Genomic DNA, 27410 nt, shown 5'->3' with positions numbered 1-27410 from the left:
CTTTTCCATGCATTCTCTTCCATTTATCCAGGCTGGGACCACAATGGCAGGGCATTCCAGACATCCCTCTCCCCAGCAACATTTACCAGCTTCTGCCATGGTGTTGCCTTGCCAGATGAGATATGCAATGCCTCAAGCTAGTTCTGGGGCCAGTTGGATGTTCTCGGAAAACCTCCAAAGGAAGTTGCCCTAGAGGCATCCTGTTCAGAGTCCCGAACCATCTTAGTGGGCTCCTTTTGACTCGAAACAGCAGCGACTCTGAACTCCCTCTGGATGTCCAACCCTTATCCTATCTGTAAGGCTGAGCCTAGCCACCTTATGACGACAATCCATTTTGGTCGCTTGTATCTGCAAACTCATTCTTTCAGTCACTACCCAAAGCTCATGATCATAGATGAGGGTTGGAACACAGATCGACTTTGCCTTCCGGCTCAGTGTCCGTTCAGTACAACGCCCACGTGATGCTGATGCTGCACCAATCTGTCGGTCCATTTCATGCTCCATTTTCCAGTCACTCGTGAACAAGATCCCAAGATACTTCTTTGCTTGAGGCATCAACTCACCCCCAACCCAGAGGGAGCGATCCATCGGTTTCAAGGAGAAAACTATGGCAGTCAGAGGTGCTGACTTTATCCATAACTCTATCTATAACTGCACTCTTTCCCATACCTCAATAAAGTATTTCAGTCGCCCCGCCTTAACCCTAACCTAACTATAAAGTGTATTCAATTGTATTCAGTGTTTTTATATTTTGAATGGATTAGATGACCTCTTGAGTGTGAAAGGAATTACTCATTTGAACTCACACACACGACGACAGAGTTGGGACAGCGGTGGCACAATGAGTCTCTGTGCTATTGATCAGAAGGTCAGAGGATCAAACCCCAATGCTGCCACTATTGGGCCCTTAACCCTCTTGCTCCATGGGTACTGTACTATGGCTGACCTAGTGCTCTGGCCCCAACTCACATATGTGGCAACAACATTTCACAGTGCTGTAAAATGCACTTGTGTGTCTTCTTCTAAAAAAAACAACAGACAATTCTGAGTTTCCCCTCCACTCAACAGAGCTCAATAGCATATTTTAGCTTATAGTTTTCAGTTTCTTTGCTGTTTTAGGTCAGAGTCATTGCTCTCATTAATGTTGTCTCTATCCACAGTGAATGGGGAAAGCTGATGGTGGTTAAAACAATGAATGCTTGTGTGACCGGCTGATTAGCCATCATGCCATACAGCTGCGGGGGAACTAATGATTGGTTTGGCTGTTGCAGCAGGGGGTTCAAATTGATTGACGGACGCAGCTCCCGTATACTCCTGAACACTACTGGATAGGTACGCGCTGTGCAGCACGCAAAACACTGCTAAGCTTTAGATTTTGTATTAATATTGTTTCTTTGTTTTCTGTGGCTGCAGTGCAGAGTCCGCTGATCGTATCTCGGCTTATCGGCGGCGTCATGCCCGTGTAGGGTCGGACAGCCGAGGTAACCAGAATGTTTGTTTATGCTTGTTGTTATCGTTTTGTTGCTTGATTGTGGTTAAACATTTCTTTGTTTCATTACAGTTTTGCCTCTGTTGCCTTGTCTTTTTGCTTGTTTATTTTGCTGTTTTTTCTTTTAGTTTGTAGTTGTTTTGCCTAGTTTTGTATCAGTTTGCTTGGTTCGAGTTTAGTTTCGTTTCTCCCCATGTGTGTGTTTATCCTTAGGTTGCCGTGGCTGGTTGTCTGGCTCAGTAGTCAAGTTTCTCCCCTCCATAGCTGCGTAGGGCCTGTGTGACTTCCAGTTTTAATAACTGCATTTATATTAACGTTAGTGTATGTTGTGTGCTTACCATATTTTTGTACCAGAATAAAAATTGTATTTATATTTTCTATACACTCCTCTGTATTCATTTGTGCACGTACCTGTGTTTAGTAGGGGAAACCCTCTGTTGAGAGGCAGGATTGTTAACATTCTTAGGGTGAAAGTCCCTATAGGTGGCGTTGTCGGTTCTGTGTTAAAAGAAACCAGAAGACCCTCACCAGTCCTAACTTGGTTACACTTGTGTTCCTCCGTTTCTGCTGGAAAGATAAACAGCATTGGTTCTATGTAAAATCACACCACATTAATAGATATTGGACACACTAATTTGTTCCGGTGGTCACTCATGGTGTTGCCATGAAAGAAATTCCTTTCCGCCCAAGCTACACTACTGTGAAAGAGCTAGAGAGAAATGTCTTTTCAGCCAGTTAAGTTGGTTCATATATCACAAATACATTTCAGGTCAACAAATCTTTGCATGTTTTTTTTTTTTTTTTTTTTTTTTATTCCTTTGCTGTCAGTTATTTTCAGCCAACCAGTATGGGGCAGGACTCATCACTCTGGTAACCCAGAAAATGGAGGAGAGAGTTCAAACCTGTCGCAAAAAGGGTAAAATTTTCACCTAAACCGCGCCATTTTCATAAAACTGACCAAGTAGTTGTAGTACCTAAAACATAACCAACCAGGAAGTAAAATTCAAATGTCAGCAGCGAGTAAAACCAGACTTAAGTCAAAAACAATTATCCCACATGGGATGCAAAACTGAAGTGAAGTGGTTTTGTTTAGTGAAAGTGGAAGACAGTCACTGGATGAGCAAAAAGGTACCATGTACATTTTTTGTCCGCTAGTTGTGCTGTGGAGCAATGTTTTGTTTGTCTCATTTCATATTGTTTTATTGACCCACAGGTAATGCGACAATGTGCCAACAGAGGTGAAGAGGAAAACTGCTTGCTTGTAGATTCTGTAGTTAAAAATACCTCAAGTTTTCATGACGGCACCAAGAGCAAACAAAATACAGGGCTCATACGGATTCCATATAGAAATTCAATTCATGGCAGTGTACAAGCTAGTAATTTTTGACATCAGTAATTACTAAACAGATGAAAATATTGAAAGAGGCATGATTTTTGTTCATGTGAGTGAAAATATGATGTGCTTTATTTTGAATGCTCTCTTAACTGTTTTTAGCCCAGAAAAACCTTAGCATCTGACCCAGTAATTATGTCAGAAGGCTACTGAAAGTCTTAGATTTTACTGCAATTGAAGTCTAAGAGGATGCATAAATGAAAGTACAAAAGGCAAAGAGAGGAAAGCAGGCAATTATACCTTACAGCAGAGCAATGCAGAGGGAGGTTAGGCTGATTAAAAAGAGTCTTGTAAAATTCTCTACCTCACCACCACCATTTGTCTCCTCCATCTCCTTACTTCCTCCCATGCATTTCATGTTCTCCCCTGCTCTCTCATCCCCATCACTCCTCCTCGCTGCTCATTTGCTCTCTCTTCCTCCCCTTCCTTTCCCCTCCCTTCCCAGTCTGTGTGCTCTCTGCTTCTTGGAGTCTCACCAATCCCTCGTGTTGTTTCACACCAGACTGTGTAGAAAACACTAAAAATATGTGTTTGGTCCTGGCAATCCCAAATGGCAACTTTATAGAGAACAAAGGAGATAGCAGGGCAGCTCAAATAACTCATGAAGAGAGAGAGGATGCTGCTCTTGGGGCTCTGTTGCCCTACTGAAGAACATTATTACTGGATTATTGATTTACAGCACAAAATGGATGGAACCTAAGTAGGGTTAAGCTCATTAATCCCTCTCCCGCCTCTTTTATGAAAATGGACTTGTTATCAGTGATTATTCTAATGGATTGTTATGATTGAACACTTTTCGTAGCGTGCGCCGGCTGCCTTACAAAAACACAGAGCACAGGGACAACAGAGGGTGATGACTGGGGATGTGCAGGCAGGATGAAAGAGGCAGGCATGAGCCACACAACAGAGGTATCTGCTAAAATGAATGCACCAAAATAAAAGCTCAAAACACAGACGGTGGAATTGCTGACATTCTGGTGACATTTGGTGCGTCACTGGCATTTGGCAAGACATACGAGCAGGTAGCTCAGCTCTCATCACTCCCAGCATAAGATGGGACCACACACACACCCCCTAAGATATTCAAGCTGCTGCAGTGGAGTACGTGTCTTAAAGGATCTTTTCAACCTAATGCACACCGTTTTAGGACTGAATGATCTTTGCTATGCTTTGTTTTGATAGGATTTGTTCTCTTGTGCTGCTCAATAAGTGTTTTAATTTACAGTAATGAAAACTGTATGACATATTAACCTCAATCTTTGTCTTTGTGACTCTCCCTGCCTCCCTCCCACTCTCTCTTCCTCTCTCTCCTCTCCTGGCTCCATGTACATCCATCAGGGAGTGCTCCAATGGAGCGCGGCGGGTCTGACGATTGTCCTCATAAATTGTGTGTGTGTCGGGGTGCAGAGGGGCTAAGTGAGCAGTAAATAACAAAGGGTTCTGCCGCCATCCGTTCACCATCGCCACATTTCCGGCCACGCAAGATTACCCAGGATGCCCCTGGAGGGGCGTCTTCTTCCTCTGTGTGATGAATGGACAAGAGGAGGGAGGAACACGCCTTTGCCACCCAGCCTCTGACAGAGAAAAGGTGAGGTCCAGAAACCCTGCTGATTTAAATTGATGAGTGTCTTTATTTCGCTGTAAAAAAGAAAAGAAAGAAGCTGTTTGTCTCCCTCTTTCTGTAATAACAGATCGCTTGGCAGATATCTTTAACTGCCTCCATTCTTCACTGTCAGTAGCTTTTCTCTCTATCCCACTCACTTTCTCTTACTCTCTTGTGCCCTTTTTCGATTTTTCCTCTCCTGCCTATTCTCTGTCTCTCTATTGACTGTGCATTCATAACCGCCTCTGGTCACTTATTTCTCCTCTATGTCCCTGTGCTTTTCTGCATCCTTACAATATTTTCCAGTTCTGGTGTCTGATGTGATGTTCCTCTTAACTTCTCCTGCTATAATGGCCCAAGTAGCTATCAAAAACACCATCAACCCTGAGAGCCACTTATGGTTTTCTTATTCACCACTCATGGTTCTATAGATGAAACTCCCCTTTTTCACATTTGAGTGATTTAACTGTTTTAGATTTAGTTTTTCTATACTTTTGTTCTCATCCATTATCGTACAGCTTTATTACTTTTTATCCCAAGTAATACCACTTTATTCGAGCACAAGCTGACTTTTTGTGGCACCTGATTCTTGACTATTTCCTACATCTTGCATTTTTCTCAGTGCATGCTTTACAGTTCACCTTGATACTCACCATAACGCCATCCATCTGTCTTGTTCCCCCTTTCCTCTCCTGCTTCCCTTTATCTCCAATTTGCTAGATTTACACCTGGCAAGTAAAATCTCCATCCCCACTGACATATGCTTTTGTTTTTTAATTTCCCATCTTACAAATGCAGATTGTGACAGGTATATTGTACATTCTGTGATCCTGGTGCAGCTGCTCCATTTAGTTGAAAGACATCCGGCTGGCATGTGAAAAAGAAGTTAATGTTAGGTTTCGAGATAGTTGGGCTTGATGAGAGAGATGCTCTCTCAGCCAGAGGAGTTTTCTCTCCAAACGCTGACAACCGTAAGAAAGAAGATGAATGTTTCAAAATGGGATGTTCAGCCTGTTTTCTGAGATATTCTTAACATCACTTATGTAAGAGCTGAGTTATAGGTAGCCCCATTAAATGTTGCCTTCCCTCTTTCTGTTTTTGTGTGAGAGAGAACATCATGTCAAACTGCGTGCTGGAATTGTTTAACTGTCAAACTGTGGCACTGAGTTTGACAGGGTGTTCTCAAAAGAAAGAGCATCAGTTATCGAGGCACGTGGCCAACTGAATGAGAATTACTTGCTTCTTTCCCACGCATACTGCTATGTGACACAAAGAAATCCAAGTAATGAGAGATATTTCGTACTTATGTGCCACAGGATAGGGATAACATATCTATAGATTTCTATATAAGCACTACATATTGCATATGGATCAATAAAGTATTTAATAGTTTGACGTGCAACCTTTTTAAGAATATCGATTTGTGCAGTGTTCTGCATGAGGGCTCAATTTGGAGTGTATTGACTGTGGTGTTGTTGTGATATGGTGAGAGAGGGCCTCGGGCTCCGAGCAGACGCTCTCAACGCCACAGTTATTGACCCTCTTGACCTTCTCCCTACAAAGACGATATAGGAATGTCTATGTGCTCCCAGTGTATTGTATCAACACTGCAGAGATATAAACAGAACCAGTCAGTCTACCCTTATTAAAACCAAGAATGCTTATAATGCTTCTTTCAAATAGTGTTCCCATTAGAGCTGTGTATTGAGCCTCAATGCCTTTTAAATAGTGATATATTATATATACTATACTATTCCTTTAGCTACAAGTATCTAAAACTGCCAAGTACTATTGCATTGAATGCATGATTAGTTTCTTTATTTTTGTTCACATATTGTTTAACCAAATACAGCCTCATTTATAAAAATAATCATCATTCATCATCACAGTTGAAGCCGTGTGTTACCACTGTGCAGTGAGGAGCAGAATCATACATTTTCTTAATCATATGCTGTGTTTTATTTAAATGAAGTGTTTGATGGCCGTAAATACACAAATTCATAATGAAGATGCAAACTTAAGGTTCACTACAACACCAAAGAAGAAAACACAACAGGTTAGAACTTTTTGCTTTGAAGGTATTCCAAAGTATTGGAATACATTCAACATTCAAACACCCCTAAAGCTCAATATATTAACATACATTTGGATTGATAAACCCTCTTGTAACACCATCCATTGGGCTTATTAGCTGCAGTTTTGAAACTTAGTGTGGTGGCTCTGGCCATTGCCTTTTTTGCAGTGCCCTACTCCCCCTAACTCACAGCTAATCCAAAAATAAGCAAAGAAACAATGTGAGTGGAGCTGAGGTGGTGGGCCAAGAGGTCTGCTTGCCATAGACTATCCTATTGTGTCGCCTACTTGCCATTCAAAGTGACCATGCCCTTAATAGCTTTTTTAAGTGGGTGAGTTATATCTAAATTTACCCTCGTAAAGTTGTCATAAATGTGGAAATTGGCTATAGAGACCAAAAATGTTTTTTGTACCAGGCTGTAGACATGTTTATTTCTGTTGTAAAGTCAGACATCTTAACATAGAGGTTTATGGAGACCATTAGAGAAACTACAGGTTTTGACATTTGGCTTCACTTTTCAGTAAACTTTCGAGATCCTCGTTGGGATTTTTTTTTTCTTTTTAAATGTTGGACACGACCACATCAGCTAAGGTAAACAATGATGTCTCCTGGTTGCAGCTTCTTACTTAATGGACAAATATGACAGTAGTATTGATCTTCTTATCTAATTCGTTATCAAAGCAAATCAAGAATCTTTTAGAAAAATATTGAACTGTTTGTTTAAAATTGGATGCATTTTGGAGATTTGGTTTATGCCGCTGAGTAAAAATATATCTTTTTTGTGTAAAACCTTGTACACACAGCAAAGGTATTGAAAAAAGCTTTGCTATCAGGTATCTTGGGAAATAATTGGGTATTGATAATCGATATAAAACCATCACATTTTGGGGTCCTTCTTGTTCCAGCACTTCATTTGTGCATATTAAATGAAACACTCAGCCCAAAGATGACATTTTTATGACTGCTCTATCCTATGAAATAGAAAATTTTAGATGTCACACTTCCTTGTACTTGAGCCTGACATTTTTGATATCTTTTGGAACCTTGGCTTCTTCCCTACAATTTAGAATGAAGTTCTATCTTGTACAGCATAAAGTTGCAATAATGTTCCCAATAAGAGGTCTGCTGTATGTGGTTGAAGCGGCAAATTTCTACTTTTATTTCACCAGCATACCCTGTTTAAACTGTTACAGCTGTGAAACTGCATAACAATTATTTTTAAGAGATGACCAGCTGGACTAGGTGAGATGGGTGAGCATTATCATATCTCTTCAACTCTCTTATACCCTCTCCTCCCATTTCTCTCTCTCTCTCTCTCTCTCTCAGTGTCAGCCTTCCCTCCACCCTCCCACTGCTGACTTGGGCATCAGTGCAGAGGTAAGAAGCCTCCCTTGGCTAGAGGTGACCCCCTGGACCCTATTAACATCACACATACTCCGAGTGGCCAAAACACACTCCCTAAATGAACTCTCCTCTCCCCCTCAGCCACCATCACTGCCAGAGCCCACCGCTGGGTGAATTAGATTGCAGCCTTTTTAATATGGCTCTTAATGGCTTATAAATTGCACGTAATGATTCCTCCTTTCCTCTCCCTCTTGCAGAGCTTTTTATGGCCCCTTGACTTTCCAAGGGAGTGGGTGGGATTTAATATATGGTGGAGGAGGCAGAAGGAGGAGGTGAAACCTGCACGGCTTTCTGCCTGCCCTTAATGCTTCCCCTGTCTCTGGAGCAGGAGTCTTGGAAATAATGCTGGACACTGATACTATCTGGCTGTACTATGTAACTGCTGGGACATGACAATACTGCATGATGAAATGTTCACCAGAGATGTGCAAATAATCAGGAGTTGTGTTTCGTGGAAGGCAGAGAGCATGATGAAAGGTGCAATTTGTGTGAGTGGCCACACCTTAGGGAAAAACAAAAATGTGCACATCTCAACCAGGTGCAGGACCAAAATATGAAAAGGGAAGGATTGCACTAAGAATGTCACCCCTGGGTAAATGTTAATGTATTTTTACACCTTGCCAGCGCAGTCTAGACGTTACATATTAAGCCTGAATAAAGTCATCAAAGGGTACAAAGTCATCTTTCTCTGTGTCCCTTCTCCTCAGTGAACCAGCAAACCTGAACCCCCTCTTGTGCTGAGACGGGACTGAGGATGTGCTCCAGCATCACTTTTTCCCCCCAACATTTTCTCTGTGGTTCAGTATTTTTCTATTACAGCGTTTGAAAGGTCACTGTGCACTGTTGGTACTGCTCTAACTCCAGAGGAATGATGGCATATGCACCACAACTCATGTGCTATCAAGAGATAAGAAATTGAAAATCAGAAATGCAAAATGCTGATCACAGTACACCACATGAATAGGGTGTGATTCATTTAAATAAATGAAATATTTATCCTGTTTATTAAATCAGAAGGCTTCTTCTAATTGTTAAATCCATCCCAGCGCTTCTTTCCTTCACTTGTCGACATGTGCCCCCCAAATAGTCTAGAGACTGGTAATTAGAGCAGAGTGGGAGATTTTCAATTCCTAATGCAACACAATATGAACAGCGGCCAGCACAAACCCAGTGCCTTACCCGATGCTCCGTTGGCACTAAGTGAAATTCCAATTAACTGACCCAAATGTCTGCAGGGAGTGTTTGTCTGAGTGTGGTGAGAATGCAATTATTTTCTATCTTGTACTTGGATGTCATCTGTGTAGTGAGTAGCAGCAGCAGCATTCTGTAGTGAGTCCACATTTTGTAAAGGCAGTTTTATAAAGCGTCAACTTTCGCTTCTGCACTGTGCCACCGTGGAAGGGTGAAATGCAATTCATTATTTGTTTCCGATGGTCCAGTGGGCAGCAGAACTGAGGAAGCACAAGACAGAAATTATTTACATTGTGTGCAGTGAAGCACCTAAAGATAGCAAAGCTCAGTTAGACTCCTTGTTACACAGTTATTGTCATAGTGAGGTGCGATGTTTGTAACAATGACTGAGAGTCTCTTAGGAGGCAATGCGCCACGGGTAGTGATGAAAAAAAATACCTGCTACCAAACTCCTCCATCCAGCTGAGAGCAGGTGGAGGAGTGAAGCTCTGTAACTGCCCCATGCTGTGCTTTAAAGAACAGTTCAAACAATTTAGTTTGTCAAAGAGGGACTCCTGCCCTACTTTCTCCAGCTTTCTGTGAATCTTTAGCTATTCCCTGTGCTGCATCTAGACCTTTGCTGAGATGAGAACTGCTCCAGGGACGGTAATTTGTCTATATAAATAAATACCTCGGTGCTTAAATGCCCTATTGGATGACTGATTAGGTTGAAAAAAACATAAATTGGAAGTTGGCTTCATTCTTACACTGCTGGTGCCATGGCATCGCAGAAAGAAAGAAGGGAAAGGAAGCAAAAGATGATGAAGTGGTGGCATGTTTCTTCAGGACAAACGGGGTGGGGAGAGGTTAAGGAAAATAAACAATAAGCAAACACGCAGGTACACACACAGAAGCACAAAGAGATAAGGGCTGGTGAAATAAAATGCTGATCCATGGTCCTTGTCTGGGAAGGCAAAAACAGAACATTGATTCTGCAAGATCCACAAATGAAAAATCCATGGGGCTAAGGAGCTCCTCGGCCCTGCGGCAGAGAAAGGGCACCAGCGGTCAGGCTCTCGTATCGCAAGTGACACCGAGACCGGCCCTCTCACTGGGTGGCAGCGGGCAGCTCTGGATCAGCTGGACAACAGCCAAAACCAGCGTAACCAGCAGGACACGGCCTGAGAAGGTGGAAAGAAGAACATTTACTTTTCAGATTAGAAAAGAAACAAAAAGCTTTTCATTGTATTAGTGATCATATGATATGGGAAAAATACAAAATATACTGTACCATAATGAATAATATTATTTGTGTATCTAAAGCTACAAAGTTTGAGCCCTGTTATTTTCTATTTCTATTATGGTTGCTGGCTTTTTTGATCCCATTAATCCCCTAACTCTTCATCTGACCATTGTGCCTAAAAATGAAGAAAGCATGGCCGCTCCCTCTACCTGTAAAGAGGAGATAAAGAGGTCCTGCATCTCTGTCTGTGGTTCCATTTGAACTCCTTCGGTTAAATCAGAGGTTGGGATTGGGACTGGGGGAGGGAGGTCCTTTTTTTTCTCATTACCACCCTCTGTCAGTACATGTACACACCACAAAGGCACTAATCTGTACCCCTGATATGCTAATCTCTCCAACCACCACCCCACAACCCCCAACTCTTTTTAGATCTCAGCCACACCTAAATACACAGCGAGGGGAAGGGAGAGGAAGTCATTAAAGCGTGCCCTGCAGGAGCCTGCCCGGGCCTGGCCTGGATGAGATGGGACGACAGCAGCACTCTGGATGTGTATGCACTGGGGGAAGAGAAAAGAGGTCCCTAAGGAGGGCCAGATCGGTTTAGTCGTTGGTTCCCCCTGAGGTAGTCCCGATTCCCAGCAGACAAGATAGCTATCAGACATGCAGGGTGTGGAGGAAAAAAAATAAATATTGTGGTGTGATGGGAGGATATTTGTGTGTATTCATGTACGTGTGTGTACACATGCGGTTTGGGGAGATTAAAGGTGACAGTCATTGCTTTGCTTAGACCTGCTCACAAATCTGTCAGTAACCAAAGCTGCTCAGCGAAGCGCACTGCACCTGTCATCCGCGAGTGTGTGTCACAACGTGCACATGCTCGCCTGTTCTGTGTGTGCATGTCTTCTCGTCATTTTACCTGCATTTGTATTGATAGACACATGTTATGAAAAGAGGCAGTGGTAGCGACAATGCTCCTATGCGGCTTTTTGAAGGAATCCTGTGCCTGCATGAATTCAACATTATAATTTCACTCGATACAGGTTTTTGTGACACTTCACAACCTGCAGACTGACAGACTCCTGTTCTAGTTGGTAATGTATGTGCGAGCATGTGTTTGTGTTTATGCACACAGACATTTGTGTTTGCACTTAGGGGAGAAAGAGAATAATTGATGATAGTGTTTGCAGTGTTCTTTCCACTCAACTTCAAAAACTGCAGATTAACATAACTCAAAATATATAAATATATCTACTTTCTGTGTTACAGTGAGAAGAAAAGAAAGGAAATTAGAGAGACAGCATTTCTCTGCCTGAAGCCCTTTAACTGATCATATATGTCTCCTATCAAAAGCTATGAGCTGTTTAACAGTTTGAATATAACCTCTTCATTTGTCACAGGCAATAATCACATTGTAACTCGGCTTTAATGGCAGTGTGCAAAGCCATAATGTGAAATCACACTGATTACTGTGTGTGCATGTGTGCGTGCATGCTCGGATGGGTGGATTTCTGTGAGACAAAGATCTCTGCACATTCCTTATTAAAGCTGGATATTATGACAACTCCGTTCTGACACATATTAAAGACTGGATCTCATCTTTAAAGGCACTTTGTGTTTTGGGGGGTTTTCCTTTTTTTTTGGAACACAAAGCTACTGTTTCTGACAATCTTAATCTAAGAGAAGATGATGGGAGGTTCAAAATTGCAGTCATGGATACAAAAGAAAAATGTTCAGATGAAAGCTACGCAATACATTCTAATGAGCTAACAGGAGATGAGCTTTGAATTTATATGCCCACTGCATTCACATCCGCACCTCATAACTGCATTTGTTGTAAATAAATATGAGCAATCAGCTAAGAACTGCAATAAAGGCACCATAAAGTGCAGCAAATAGTGAGATTGGAGGAAATTGCATTTCTACACAGACAAACGGACCAGCAGACAGACATAGAGAGAAGAAGGCAGATAAAAATATGAAAGAGAAGAGCTACAATCTTTTTCTTTGACCTCCATGTCTTAAGACTGGGTGGAAGGTCAGGCAAAAATAAAAAGGTCATGGTATTTATCCCATTTCAGCACAACCCTAGCAACAAAGAGCTAACAACAGGAACCAGTATTGTTTCTGGAAATGGAGAAAAAGAGAGAGAGGTTAAAAAGAAGTGTTGTATCCTCAGCTCCCTCAGCCCTGCGGCGTGGGGTCACCTCAGAGACTGGAGACTGAATTACCCAGCAGCCCCGGCCGCTCGCAGGATCAGGCGGACAAGGGGAGAGGACGAGAGGAGTTAATGAAGAGAGGAGACAGTTCAGCTCCCCTGAGGGCCTCTAGGCACCTGCCTGGCGAGCACCCACTGTCCAACCTGCTCGGATTGGCTAATTATCAACGTGGCTTTAGCCCAAAGTCAAATCACTGATTGATTGGAGTGTTTTCAATCTGTCTTTGGTCTCTCACTGTCTCCACTTCTTTTCTCGCTCTCTCTCTGTGGAAACTCAGCAGAGTCCCACTGTGGAGACTAATGCAGCACAGTAGCAGCAGGTGACCGGTCCGACTGCACAGTGTTGACACACGACCCCGACTGTGGTGATTTTGTCTCCCAGTGGACACGTAATTTGTTAAAAAATTATTTGAGTCTTCAGATAATTACTAATTACGGGCCAATAAGTGACAGAACATCTTTCATATGGGAACGAGGGAAGAAACTCTGTGGTCTCTCTCATATTGGGTCAACATAATTCCAGTAATAGATGTTATTTGCCATTACTATGGAGGCTGTGTAGGGGTGATTAAATAAGGGTTGCCATGTTTGCTTATATTCATTCATCAGCGATTAACTAGCTCCTGGTCCAGAAGGAATCTCATGTCTGGTTCATTAGACTTTACATTAAAAGCCAGAGGGAATTATTGCTGTACAGCTTATGACTGTTAGCATTAGTCATGACTGTTAATGTGACTTTTGTTTCTCTCTAAAATCCGTTTTTTTTTGTCCTTCCCCACAGATCCAAAGGGAACTTGTTGGATTCAACTTACTCTAATTGTTCTATGGCTAATACGGCTTTCAGCATTTTCTCCTCAGTTTTAAAGTATTTGCTTCCTACAATATACGCCACTCTAGCTAATATCAAAGCAGTCTACGAAAAGCATAGAATATGAGTTTATATTTGGTTTCGTTCGATACTGGAGCGGTATTCAAATACATGACTGTGAGTGTGCAAGAAACACTTTCTTTCTCGTTTTCTTCTCTGCCTCCAGTTCAGACTGAGTGCATGAGACGTCATGATACTCCACTGAAAGAACAAGACATGAAGAAACAGCTAAAACAGGCAGAGCACATGTTGCTTGTGAAAGCATGCAAAGAGGTACATCTCCCAATTCATCAGTGAATCAGATCCGTCAGAAGCTACTCTGTCTGTTCTGGGAGGAAATGCAAGGCGTGCAGAGTCTGGATGTTTCTCAGAGTGGGATGGAAACAGTTTGCCTGCACACAACTCCAGCTGGGAGCTTTACAGGCAAGTTAGAGTCCCGAATCCCAACCTACATTAGCAAAAAGAAGAACAAAGAGAAGTCTCCTAAGAGAGCAGATTTAGCTCCATGGTTACAGTCCACACTACTGTTTGGGATGTCTCTCTGTATTTTGCTGCAGTGCATCCTGGGACAGGACATCTATAGCAGTCCTGGGAAGCCCCAGGGGAGGTTGGAGGATTAGCACCGGCCTATCTCCTTAGAGCTGGGAATTAATTAAGTAATTATGAAAGCCAAGCAAGGGGGATGAATAATGCATGAGTCCTGATTGGGACGTTTGTGATTGTGTAATCTAATTTCATCCAGCCAAACGTCCCTGTCAGCCAGGTAGGACACACACCAAGAGGGACACACACACACACACACACACACACACACATGCATGCACCCATTCAACAATGCTTTCAGGATACACAAAACATACCCAAAGATCACACTCACTGTTGGCGGAATGGATATTCTGAGTATCTCATTATGTTAATTAAAATGAGGTAATCAGTGTGGATTAATCACCATAGTAATGAGGATTGAACAGCAGATTATGTCTTCTTACCTAATCCATATAATTGTATTTGTAGAAGCATGAGATTAATATGCTAGCATCCAATTAATGATAAAATGATTGATTAAGCACGTGTTTCACTTGAGAATTCTTTTGGAGTGTGAAAAGTGGATTTTGGCTTTTGTCTCCAACACTATCTTTCTAGTTGGAGGTGTCTGTGGATTCCAGCGGGGTTTTCTGTTGCACTGCTGTTCCTCCACTGGTCTCTCTTTCTCTTTATTGATGGGCTTCAAGGCCTGTTGGCAGCGAGGAGCTCTCCCTGTTCTCCTGGAAAATACTTCCTGTAGAAGACTCAAGCAGAGTCGATAGTGAACAAGAGATGAGTAGCCACAAGATATACCACAAGAAACACTGTCACATTCTCGATACGCATGTGCAGCACAGTTTTACAGTATAGGTCTTTAGTGTAGCAACTGATGTACTCAGTGTAAACACACACACAAACACACGAATACAGAGCACAACAAGGCTCCCATTTCCCCTCAGTCACCTGAAAGTCTATCGACCCAGGTTCATCCTTCCTCTAGTCATTTATTTCGCTTTTTTTCGTATATTAATTAGTGTATTTGAAAACCTGCATCCCGTAGTGTTGGAATATCATATTCTAGGTTTGACCATTTGTGTCCTTTTGCGTCCATCCAGTTACTTTCTTTCATAGCCTCATGTCAAGCTACACACTCAGTGCAACTATAGTCTTTAATATGCCTTGATTAAAAGAGGGAAAGATTATTCATATAAACGGCTAACACCTTTAAAAGAGAATATGGGGAGGAGAGGGAATGATATCCGGAGCTTTTTATGTTTCACTATATGCTCTACTTCACTGGAGCACTGCAGTGGGAACCTCCAGTATTTAAACTGGTCCCCAGCGTTTGAACTCTGCTCAGAAAGCAGAACATAAAGCAGAGAGATGAGAGGATAGATACAGAGATGGGAGCAGAGATGAAAGGCTGCGGTGTGCCCTCCAAAGGGAATGTGAGAGCCCAGGAGCATGCTCACTCGCAGTGTTAGTTAGTTGTATGATTGTTCCTTTGTCTCTTTTAGTCACAGAAGGAGCCGCTTTAAAGCCCGAGCACAGGAAATAAGACAAGAGAAGCGCTGTTGGTCTGATGTTTTTAAGTTCACATCCTTGCTGCTCTCCGCATTGTTGTGCTACTTCCTATAGGCAACTTTGTGAGGCTGCACTACGAGGGAGGTCAGAATTCATGGAGACAGAGTTTTTTATACAACTAACACCACCACCTTGTGATTTTTTTCAGATAACAATCATGTGGACGATGAGAGGAGCAGGTGTGTCTGCGGCATCAAATGTCCAACTTTTCCACCCCCTGTCTGCTCTGTATAAGCAGGTGTGATACTTGCTCATTAATTCCATCTCAGGTCATGACCTACCTCAGACCTCAGCAGGCTGCTGCCCTATTTGTCTGTCTGTCTGTCTGTCAACGGCACCATCACTTTGTTGTTGTTTTTTTCTTCGACAAAAGACTGAAAAAAGGCACAGGACTAGAATTTAAAGTTCGATTTTCTGTCATTTTAGTAAGATAGTATATAATTTCACGCTTCTTTCTGCTACTTTGAGTTCTATTTGGGATTCTGATGTGGCATCAAAAGTGGATCATATGTCATGGTTTTATGTCGATAATAATATTCTGCACAATCTCAACTTCGCAGTCTGTCCTTTTTGTTTAAAAGCCCACTGTGTTGCTCCTTTGGTATTTCCGATAGCTACTTAGAAGATCTAAACAAAGGGATATTTCAGTCAAATCACTGCTGAAATGACCTTGACTGAAAAGCTTTCATCCTTGTGTCGTCCTTTATAACACACAAATTTCCATCCCACCAATATAACCTCTTTAGTCAGTGCAGCGTAAGCTCCACTTCCTGATCTGAGGCTTCTGTGGATTCTCCCTCAACTCACTGCTTTACATAGATTTGACTGGTAACCACGGAAGGATTTGCATCCCTTGAAAAGAAAAACCACCTCCACTGCACAAAGGAGCACAAAGGTCAGAGAAAAAGACTTGGAAACAAGATAAACTCATGATTGCCCTGCTAGCCTCTGAATACTCACAACCTGCCCATATATTGATTATCCTTATTTACAGATGTCACATGCAATTTGCTGCTGTGCTCAGAGTGCAAAATCCTTAAGGAGAACTTCTATTAAAAGCTGAAAAAATCTATATTGGATTTCATTTAATAACAAACCTGACATACCATGTTATCACTGTCAAGTGCAGTCGTATTCATCAGAGTTGTTGAGATGCATAGAGTTTATTTACCTGCTATTTCCCCTCTTTCTATTTTCCATCTCTTCCTGCTCCCCTCAGTCTGCCTCACCCCTGTCTCCCCCTCCCTGCAGTATTGGCTCCCACCTCCAGAAAAGAGGCGATATTGGTATGATGGGAGACCATGTGCAAGCAAACAAAGCACGCCCACACCTGAGCTTTTTATAGGCTAATAAGATGACTGCTGGATGGCTGTACTGCGGGGTCAGCTCCTGTGTTATCCATCCCCTGTCTGCAGAAATCCAACCTGTTATTATCACCTTGATTGGCCGTCTAGTCAGACACCTAATTATAGAGTCCATTCAGCTTGCAAGAAGAATGTGGAAAAATTGACTTTCTCAATCTTCACGCCTGGAAAGGTAAATTGTAACCTTAAATCACACCATAATGCAACCCCGCTGTGCTGTGCATCATGGGATGTAACTGAGTCATGTCCAGGAGAGCTGCGTATGTGGCAAATCAAGTCTTTCATCGTGCATTCGATAGAAAAATCTTCACGATGTACTGCTGCAATACCTGAGCAGAGGTGCTATTTTCAGTTTTTGCCCCCACATCTTGCAGTTTTGTAAGCGTGAAGCACTGCTTTTGATTTGTTTTGCTGAAAACCACTCAAATGTGTCAGGTAAAACTCAATTGTTTCATTTTAAAATCACAAATCTCGCTTTATGAATCTGAAGTTTATTGAAATGGAGACGGAGTCTTTTACTCCTGCTATATTGGAAGTTATAAATTAATAGAGGTTTCACAGCAGTTGGACATATCGCATCAAGGCATATTTTTTTGCAAATCTCACATCCAAATATTAAGGAGTTCTTATGTAACATATTAGCAATATTCTACTGTTTCAATAACAATAATCAACTTGAACAATTATGTTCATCATAAATAACACACATTTTAGGCCGACATGGTTATGTTTCGCCTCAGTCACCACCCACTCTTGGTGGCAGTCAGAAATGCAGTGGCGGCAAATTGTGTATTATTTCCATCCAGAGCTGTCACTATTTCCCACCAGATCAAGGCTGTGATTAATAAAATGGGCTTTCTGTTCCCCTCCAGCTTATTCTCACCTTCTCCCTTCACACTGCTGCTGCTGCACATGCTTGTCTCCAAGTGTCTGCACCCCTGACAACTCCGCTTTTATTCTCTGCTTCTGGACAACGCCATTGCTCCTTTTCAGCTTCCCTACCTGCATGAATAGAGAGTTCCTTTCTCTTTCTCCCCTTTCTCTCTTTACTGCTGCCTCTCCGGAGCCCCTGGTAAATGATGCATGGTAGACTCACAGCCGCTGAGCAATCATTAGTGAGGTGGCACAGGTGAACAGGAGCGATGGATGATGAAGAGAGAGGGGGACAGAGGGAGCAACAGAGGACAGCAGAAGTCGTGTTTCCACCCTGAGGCGTTTCCCTATATCGTCACAAAGCTAGAAGTTGTTTGTGTAAAACACTAGTCGGTGGCATTTCTTATGCCAGTGGTCATTAATCTGCACACATAAACACACAAGACCAAGACACCCCCACACATCCACCCACACCCACACACACCAACATACAGAAATGAAGCCATAATGTTGCTCTCAGATGAAACCCTGACTTACAGTGTCCTAAAGCCCAGTGCTACCATAAAAAAACAAGGCTGGACTGGACTAGCATAGTGAATGTGCTGAGCAGCCAATATTATGAAGTGTACATAATGCTTCCCTCATGAAATATCATCACTCAACAATGCCCTGACGCCCCTCATCATAAACAAAATTTGGGTTTATAGTTCATATCAGGGCTAATAAACTGAGACATTACCTGACAAAGGCCCATGGTGGGTAAGAAACTCCTACATACGAAGCTTAACGGAGGCTAGATTCAGCACGCCGGATGAGGTTTTTTTACTTTCAGCCCTCCCATGAATCAACAATATGCCTTTTGTTTGATACAGTATGAAAGTAATATTGTTGTTTCTAACAGCTGATGATTTGATTGTTGGCTTGATAGCTGTCAGTGTCGCTACTTTCAACAGATGTTAAATTTAATTGCTGTTCACACCTACTCCTCGCTGCAGCTCCAAGTCTCCGCACCTCACAACAACACATTTACAGCATTTCCACACGTCTTCCAATTTCTCAGTTTCTGCACTTACAGTATTTCAAACACTCTCTTCCTTTGTGTGTCTCTATAGACCATTTTTTGCAGCCCGTATTTTGGCGGAATATAGCAGGAAAGACATAAGTGTAATGGATAGCAATAAAAAGAACTGTGCTCCATTGAGGTGAGCTAATCTCAGGGTTCTGCTATTCATACTGGTTCATGCTCACAGTTTACTGGGACACTTGACAGAAATTTCCCATTGTTGGAGAAATTAGTTCCACCAGTGCTTTTCCTGCTGCGAGTTCCTCTTTTCTGTGTGAAGACGCCGCTCCAAAGGATCTGTAGCTGGTGAGATTTATGTCACGATGATCCATAATTCTCAACGTGCATCACTCATTTTTCTAATGTACGATGCCTCAGCCCTGCACATTATAGTTACATCCCTTATCTTTGCAGAATGGAGATAGGAGTCTGCTGTAATCTCCTCGAGGGACCGGTCTCTCTTTCTACACACTTGCCCAAGTGTTCAGCACAAACGATCTTGTTGCTCCTCGGTCTGCTGTTTACTAATGATGCCTGTGTCTGGCTGAGAGGAGAGCCCAATCTGATCATGGCCATTAGAGAATAAGATGAGCATTAAGCCTCCAATCTTTCCTGAATATCAACATACAATTTTTACATCCAACAGTGCAATCATATCAACTCAGGATATTTGCGACTGATGAATTTTCAGCTCATGGATATTTATTTTATGGAGTTCTATGATGATGAGAGGACAGGTCTTCATTTACATCAGCCCTTCTAAGTTTCAATAAACCTGGGTAAAAAGTTTTGAATTCATTAGGCAGTGACATAACTGACATTTTAGTGTATAGAAACTATTTTCATTTAATTGTCAAGGTGCTTGCTGCTTCTTTTCATTGCGGTAGAATGAGATGTATATTAAAAACAGCTTGCGGACAGATTCTCTCATTTTCCACATTGTTCTGTCACCTTTAATTTTATTATTGTTTTACCTCCCAGAAGCAAAAGGACAGCAGAGTTTCTAGGGCAACAATCAGTGTAATTGTCCTAACTCTGACACATGCAATCTGCTAAAAGCCCTGAAGCCCAAAGGCCCAGGTGTGTCCAGGGATTACAGTGGTGGAGGGCAGGTGAAATCTATGCACACTGACAGGAACACACACACACACACACACACACACACACACACACACACACACACACACACACACACACACACACACAAACCCATGGACAGGCGTGGACATTCATAAGAGGATGTTGTAAAAATCGGACTTTGCAATATTGTACTTTACTGCAATATGAAAAAATCAGGAATTTTCACCAGATAACCTGAATAACTGTTTGAAAAGAATGAATCATTCTAGAATGGTGTAATTTTGTGGGGGCTAAAAATGGCTTTTTACCTTTAAATGGACTTTTTTTTTTTTTTAGTGCAAACTGTTGTTGACTGATATAACATTGGCAAAGGCATCCAACAAAGTGTTTTGCTTTGGTTGGCTTTCAGATCTGGCATTTCAACTGTCATGCAGAGCTTTGTGGTGCTGATTTAAACAGTAAAACACATTAGTTGTGATGACTCCTGTGGTGGGGACATTTGCAAGATACTGCCAGTAGTTTTTGGTCAACATCACTGTTTCTGTAGCTGAAATATTTCCATACAACTGACTAGATCTGTACAATTATGGGCAAATATAAAATCACAATTATTTTCAGCAATTTAAAGATTACAATTAGTCTATTTGTGGAAAATGTGAATTGATTTTCGACTTTTTTTTTTTTGCACTTTCAAATTACCATAAACAGAGCACTGCCTTTATTTCCATGTTGTGCTACATTTCTGCTAATGTGCAAATCTTCATCTTAACACCTAAAACAAGGTTCTTCGCCTGAGTTTAGAGCATCTCCCAGAGCCAAAATATAGCAAAACATTTCAAATGTTGAACATCTGCTTATCGACACTACAGATGTTCCCTAAAATCTTCAAATGCAGGCGAAGCTGACTTCCAAGCAGCTGCCCCAGGTTTAAATTCTGAACGTCACAGTGTTCCATTTTGGAGGTAATGGCAGCTCAGCATTTCAAGCCCCACCACTGCCAAGCCTTGAGCGAGGCCCTTAATCTTGTCTGCTCCAAGGCTGACCCTGTGCCCTGACCCCAGCCTCCAAACAAGCTGGGATGAGCAGAAAGATAAGTTGTTGTTTAATCCCAGTAGGATTCATATTTATATATTTTACATTGTACACAGAAAAGCCTTCAGTCTCCCCATTCAGCTTGTGCAGCTCACCCAACTCCAACAGGTGTGTGACCAAAAATGACTTTGATAGAGTCACATAAGGCGTTAAACATGTCAGACTTAACTAAGCTGAAACCAAGTTGCTTTTTTACAACATTGCCGTCAGTCATGTTCATTTGATTATAAGTACCCAAAATCGTGACTCTGATTAATATTCCACTATATTTCCAGCCCTAAGGCTAATGTGTTTATTTGCAAGAAAATCTTCCTTTAAGTGTTTCTCTCCCCCTCATTTTTCTGTGCACAAGTGGAGCCTGTATGTCGACAAATTCTGAGTCTTATAGAGTTTAAAAAAAAAAAAAAAAGAACTCAGTGTATCCAGGAGTCCTTAAATCGAAGGAAATTATGTTCTCTCAGACAGACTCTATCAGAAAATGACAACCATGCAAGTTTTGTTTTTGTATTGGACAGCAAAAAAGTTGTGCCATGATGTGCTTGAGTTAATTTGCTTTACTTCATGTCACACTTCCTGCAGTGCGACTACTGCATGTGTACATTGCAATGTCGATGCTGAAACAGCAGTCAAAATATGTATACACAAACATATCAACAAACTTCAGTATTACAAATTTGCTTCTGGCCACATTTCATCTTACCCAACTAAATATTGGACAGTTAGTTTTACCTTTTCTTAAGGATTTACATGTGAATAAATAAACCAATTAAAGAAATATTATCAGAAATCAACAGTGTTCACTGTAGACACATTTTGAACACAAGACATATTGATGGTGATAAAGATCAGATCATTTACATCAATAAATTTAACCATTTAGTAAAAATACATAAAGGAAAAGTCAGAAATTCTAATTCTAACAGAAGCAGAAGTACAGAAAAAGTATTAGCTAAAAATATTTAAAGTAAAATGTAGTCCTTCAATAGCAGAATGGTCTTTTGTTGTTGTTGTTGTATTGTCCTGTATACTGTATGTGAATTATTCCAGATTCTACAGTAAACAGCACCAATTGGTACAGCTTGTGTCAATATCTGATATGTTCATATGTCCCATATGTCTCTAATGTTTTGTATGGAAATGTGATCATATGGGAATAACAAGCAACACCGGCTGTCATACAAATGTAGGGATGTAAATAGTGCAACATTTCCCAGTTAAGCATGGTGAAATAAAAGCGTTATCAACTGGAAAAAATAAGCACAGATCGATCGAAATTGTTCTTAAACACAATACCTGAGTAAATGTACACGGTAACTTTCCACCACTGATCTACATTAAGTAGGACATTCCTTCTTGAAGCGACAGAGGACACCGCTCGCTCTGGAAATACTGCAAGATAAATCCGTGATCATTCCCAAAGCCCAACTGTAATGATGGGTATTATTCATTTCTCCATAGATACTGTTTTCTTGGTCAGCAGGAAGCTTGCAGATTGGCTGCTTTATTTTCCCTTATTCACTGCTACCAGAATCTATTAAACAAGTTCTCCTCTGGCCTGCAAGAAATAATTAGTCTACTGGATAGGTCAACTTAATCATTCCTGAAAATAATATTCAATTATCTTCACAGCAACTTCTAGAGCATGTCTCCTATTTTTAGGCCCCCCTCTGTTTTACAGAGATAGGCAGTTTGATCCTTTTTATGTCAAGCCTGCAACACAAAGCAACGGAGAGCCAGCGGTGCTAAACAGTCCTCGGCGGATAACCTATTATGCCTTGATAATAGCCCGAGCTTTCTTATTGTCTCTTCCTGTGTGGTGCACTGCATATGACTTCCACCCCACTCCATTATAGCTCTGCTTTTTCCCAGTTTTCCATTTCAGATTTCCATTGGATGTCCTTGACTTCTATCTTCAATTACTCTTAACCAAGGACAGAACAAAATAATGACAAGTTTAACTTTGTCATCATCTTGGTAATAACTGGGCATATGTGTTGGGGGTGGAAAAGAAAACAGGGACAACTGTCTAATTAGAGCTTGCAAAATGCTAACATCCTGCATGACCTCGTCGTGGCAGGAGAGGTGTCAACGAGTCAAATGACAACTCACAACTCTCACAACTCACTGCTATATGACAAGATCTGAAAATGAAAGGGGATGGTGTCATATAATTATATACTCAATATACTCACCACGCAGCGCTCCGAGCTATTATGTGATAGGACAGACAAGTAAAACTGGTACAGAAACACAATCAGAAACTACCACATGCACAGGCATGTAAACAGAAAATGCATTTGCAGCTCCATGAGTGAAATTTGCCTCAAAAACAACCTGCAAACTGCATTTCTGTCTCTCTCCTCCTACGTCTCTTGCTCTCTCTCACCAGTGGCAGAAAAGATGTGGAGAATAAATAAATAACCCAGAGTGTATTCTGTGCTTCAGGAAACAGGATAATTGTCATCAGAGGAGGGAGGCAATGGGAGTCATCACTTGTCCGAACGGATTATGACCTTTGAAGTTGGATTTTAGAAAGGAACAGCAATGCTGTTCTGTTGCCAGCTACTGTCACGTCTCTGCCTTGCTTTAGGCTGAGCAGCATGCTGGCTCTCTGTCTCACCCCATATTTAAAACTTTGGCCTCCACCCTCTTACATATCCTATTTCATAATTTTACACTTAAGGGTACCCAGTCTCGAGCTAAAAGTCATGCGAGGATAAACCTTCTCCTCACTTACCATCTTTGTGAGTCAGAAGGAATGAAAATTAGCAGCAACATTACTCATAGAGAGTATTGTAATAATCGGACATTTTCAGAGAAATAAACTACTGTTTTTATTCTCTTCATGACCAAATCATATAGGAGACATACAATGAATTAAAACAAAAACCAACATTAGGTTTCTAGAGCAACTTCTATGTAGATTCTCTGAGGCTCTTCTGGAATTAAATAAAATGAGATTTTCCCTCATTTGATGATGACACTGGAGGCTGAAATCTGCCATAGATGCTCAACTGGGCTGAGATTTGGTGACTGTGAAGGCCACTGCATATGATTCCCATCATTTTCACCACCATTAAACCATCCAATGAGCCTTCACGCACTCTATGGAAGTATCTGCACTTGTTACGATTATCCACTCATTTATTCTGGGTTTCCATTTAATTTGTCGACCATCTGTACATCGTATGCACAGTTAGTGACAGTGTGTTACTGTAAAATCAAATATTGTGCAGCTATTTCATTTTCTATTATTGAAAATGCTGAAAAAAGTGATGTGTTTCCAGCTTATATGAACAGTGTTTTTAATAAACTCCAGAAGAAATTAGAAGTCAGCATGCGATGATTGTCTCCATGGCTGAATGGGAAGACAGAGGAGGATTACCTGCAAAGACTCAAACATCAGCCATGTCATATTCATTAAAAATCATGTTTGAAATGGCAAGAGATCTCAGAAAATATGAATCAATAAAGGACTTTGCCAATATTAAAACAACTCCATTCCCTTCTTGTGCTGGGAAGCTGAAGTCTTTCATTACCTGCTTAGTCACTGCTTCACACAAAACAAATAAAATGGGGAAAAAAAACAGATTTAGTGCCAAATGCCAAAGCAATGCTCACCTCTTCATCATCATCCCCGTGGTGTCCACACCAGACAGTCTCGGCGCCATCCAGTCAAACAGGAAACGACTTTCTCAGGCAAGCGACGCTGCAGAAGATCCAGTCAGGTCTCGTCCTCACTGCAGATGGACACTTGTATGAAAGGGTGCTCTCTTGTGGCGGAGGAGAGTAAAATATGACCCATGGGAAGCGGGGAGTATGGATTGACAGGAAATAATAAGCTCTTATAAAGCATGAGTGGTGCTGCTGGACTTGTTTTATAAAGTGGAGACAGGTATCATATTCATATTAGGTAGGAGAAGACAAGAAAGTTAGTTTTAATTTCATAGATAGATAGATAGATAGATAGATAGATAGATAGATAGATAGATAGATAGATAGATAGATAGATAGATAGATAGATAGATAGTTTGGAAATAAGATTATAGGTTTAATCTATCTCTGCAGTAGTCCTTGGTTCCCGCTGAATCCAGAGCGGATCTGTGCGCTCTGGGGTCCAGGTTTTCTATCTCTCCCCTCACATCTATTTCCTCCTCGCTTGCTACTAGTTTGCCTTCACTTGTTCAGCCTTCACTCTGAGAGGAGGAGGAGGATGATATATGATTGGCCAGGCGGGGACTGGTAGTCCGGAGGCTGGCATTGAGAGGCTGGCGTTGATCCCCGTGTTCATGTTTACACCTTGCGGACGGGGACGAGGCAAGACACCCAGGGGCCCAGAGCAAAGTCGGGAAGCCCAGTCTGTGGTGTTCGAGACTGCCTGACAGCATCACTCCGTGGTACTTCTTTTCTTTTCTTTCTTTTTTAAAAAAAAAAAAAAATTAAACCGAGTTTTCCTTTACGGGGAGTCGGACCATCTCGTTTGATTGAAGCTCTCCATTCAGAGCAGCGATGCGTCAAACTTTTTGGTGACTCTCGCTGCACCTCTGCGCTCCCAGCCAAGCAGGGTACAAGTGGAGCTGGATATGAGGGCGACCAGGAATAGTCCCGGCAGATTGTTTCTTTATATTCACAGGGTGTGATACCCGCGGACCTTTTCAAACTTTGATTGCGCACGGAAATTACACCCTTTCAGCCTTTCGCTGTTTGGTGATGGATGTGTTTTGAGCGGTTATTTTGTCTGCGTCAACAGTCAAGAGTCAACTATTTACCAAAACAACGGCCGCCAACTCAGTTCCTCAATTACTGGACTCGTTGGTGTTTGCGTTTTTTTTTCACTCCGAGAAATCATTCAGACTTTGTTGGACAACAGCGCCTTGGTGTATCAAAAGCTCCGCAGGTTACGCAGTGTGGACAACCCGGGACGATTCGCGACGGCGTAGCCGGAAAAGATGCGCTCTGCTCGGATACAGCGTGACCAAGGTCTCGGTCCTCTGGTTCTTCTCCTCCTCCTGGTCGGGGGGCATGTCGTGTCTGGCACTGGTGAGTTTTCAAATTGAAACATCAGTCTGAACTGTAATCAAAATGAAATATTGAACACATGGCGCAATATTAACACAACATACACACACACTGAGTTGTGGTCACAGACACACGCAGAGTGCTTGTTTTTTATTCATATTATTCACTTAAATAACTGAATAATAATTCTTACACCACAAACGTGCCCTCTGAGCCCAGCTTGCGGTCTATGGAAATGTTTCAAAATGCCTTAGGTTATATTATATATCCAGAACAGTACAGGGGTCTGGGGTCGCCTGCTGACCAGTGCTTTTTTTTTACCCACAGCAAAGTCTTCAGTCTTACAGTAGACCTGAGCTCAAAGCTTTCTTTTCTACTTGGAGCGGAAAAATCAAACTCCCCTGGCGCGCAGGGAGTAATTAAGGTTTTGCTCCATGCCTTCTTGGCCTCTCGAAAAAAAAGTAGCAGAGCCTTGTGAAAAGTAAGACAGAACACTTCAAGTGCTTCAGGGGGGAAGAGATTCTTTTATTTATTTATTTCTCTCTCATTGCAAGATACAGCATCTAAATTTAGTGGCTGTTGTTTTAAGCCTGGGCGTACAAGTTGTTTTTGAAATGCTTTAACTCCACATCATAAAGCATTTATACCTTTTTTTAATCTTTATTTTATTTAGACAAAGTATTGCAGGCTGCAGAGAGCAGGCTTTGATTGGGGTGCAGCAGACTTTTATCAGTGGATTGCCCAGTGTTAATGCCATCAAAGCCCAGAGGCAGCTCTCATGGAGATGAATTTGCTTGGCACACAGGACAGGTTGCTGTTGGTGAGCCGATGGGACAGGACCTGGACACCAAGGTGACACTCTCATCTCCACTGTTAGATAAATGATTGTTTCAGTTGAGCCTGGTGCTGGGCGAGTCTGGACATTCGCTCCCCTCCCTGTGCCAGATCAGATTGAAATACAAGGCAGAAATCTCAAGGGTTTAGTGGATTGTGGATTAAGCTCAGTTTCCAGTAGGCAAAAAAGAACAATGCGGACAGCGGTGCGTACAGAAGCTACACAAGCTTTGCTTAAAAGACAAGAAATACAGCTAACCCTCTTGTGAGGAACTCAGTTTTTCACTTAATGACAGCAGTAATCTTTGTGGAGGACACACTGACTGTCTGCCAAGAATGTGACCATTTCTCTGAATGTCTATAAGAACCCCTGCTGTACCTCCAAAGGTCCTTGTGTGTGTGTGTGTGTGTGTGTGTGTGTGTGTGTGTGTGTGCGTGTGTGTGTGTTATTCCCTGAGCAGGCGGAGCAGAAAAGCAGCTTACGTTTATTAAAATTGCGGACCATTCTGAAATCTTT

General features: G+C 41.8%; 1 long non-coding RNA gene across 4 annotated transcripts; it reads left to right on the top strand.

The window, feature by feature from the left end:
- The first annotated feature begins 1257 nt into the window (after window positions 1-1257).
- Window positions 1258-10455, top strand: LOC111576113 (uncharacterized). Of its 4 annotated transcripts, none has more exons than XR_008604272.1 (5): window positions 1258-1332; window positions 1414-1481; window positions 4221-4470; window positions 7886-7936; window positions 8671-10455. It is a non-coding gene; the product is annotated as an uncharacterized LOC111576113 (long non-coding RNA). The 4 variants fall into 4 exon arrangements; XR_004848311.2 differs by lacking the exon at window positions 1258-1332 and adding an exon at window positions 8161-8555 and having other exon boundaries at window positions 1339-1481; XR_002746795.3 differs by lacking the exon at window positions 1258-1332 and having other exon boundaries at window positions 1339-1481.
- Window positions 10456-27410: the final 16955 nt, after the last annotated feature.

Source organism: Amphiprion ocellaris, chromosome 16 (assembly GCF_022539595.1).
Source record: "Amphiprion ocellaris isolate individual 3 ecotype Okinawa chromosome 16, ASM2253959v1, whole genome shotgun sequence".
NCBI lineage: Eukaryota > Metazoa > Chordata > Actinopteri > Pomacentridae > Amphiprion > Amphiprion ocellaris.
This window is presented reverse-complemented; position numbering and strand designations above follow the sequence as displayed.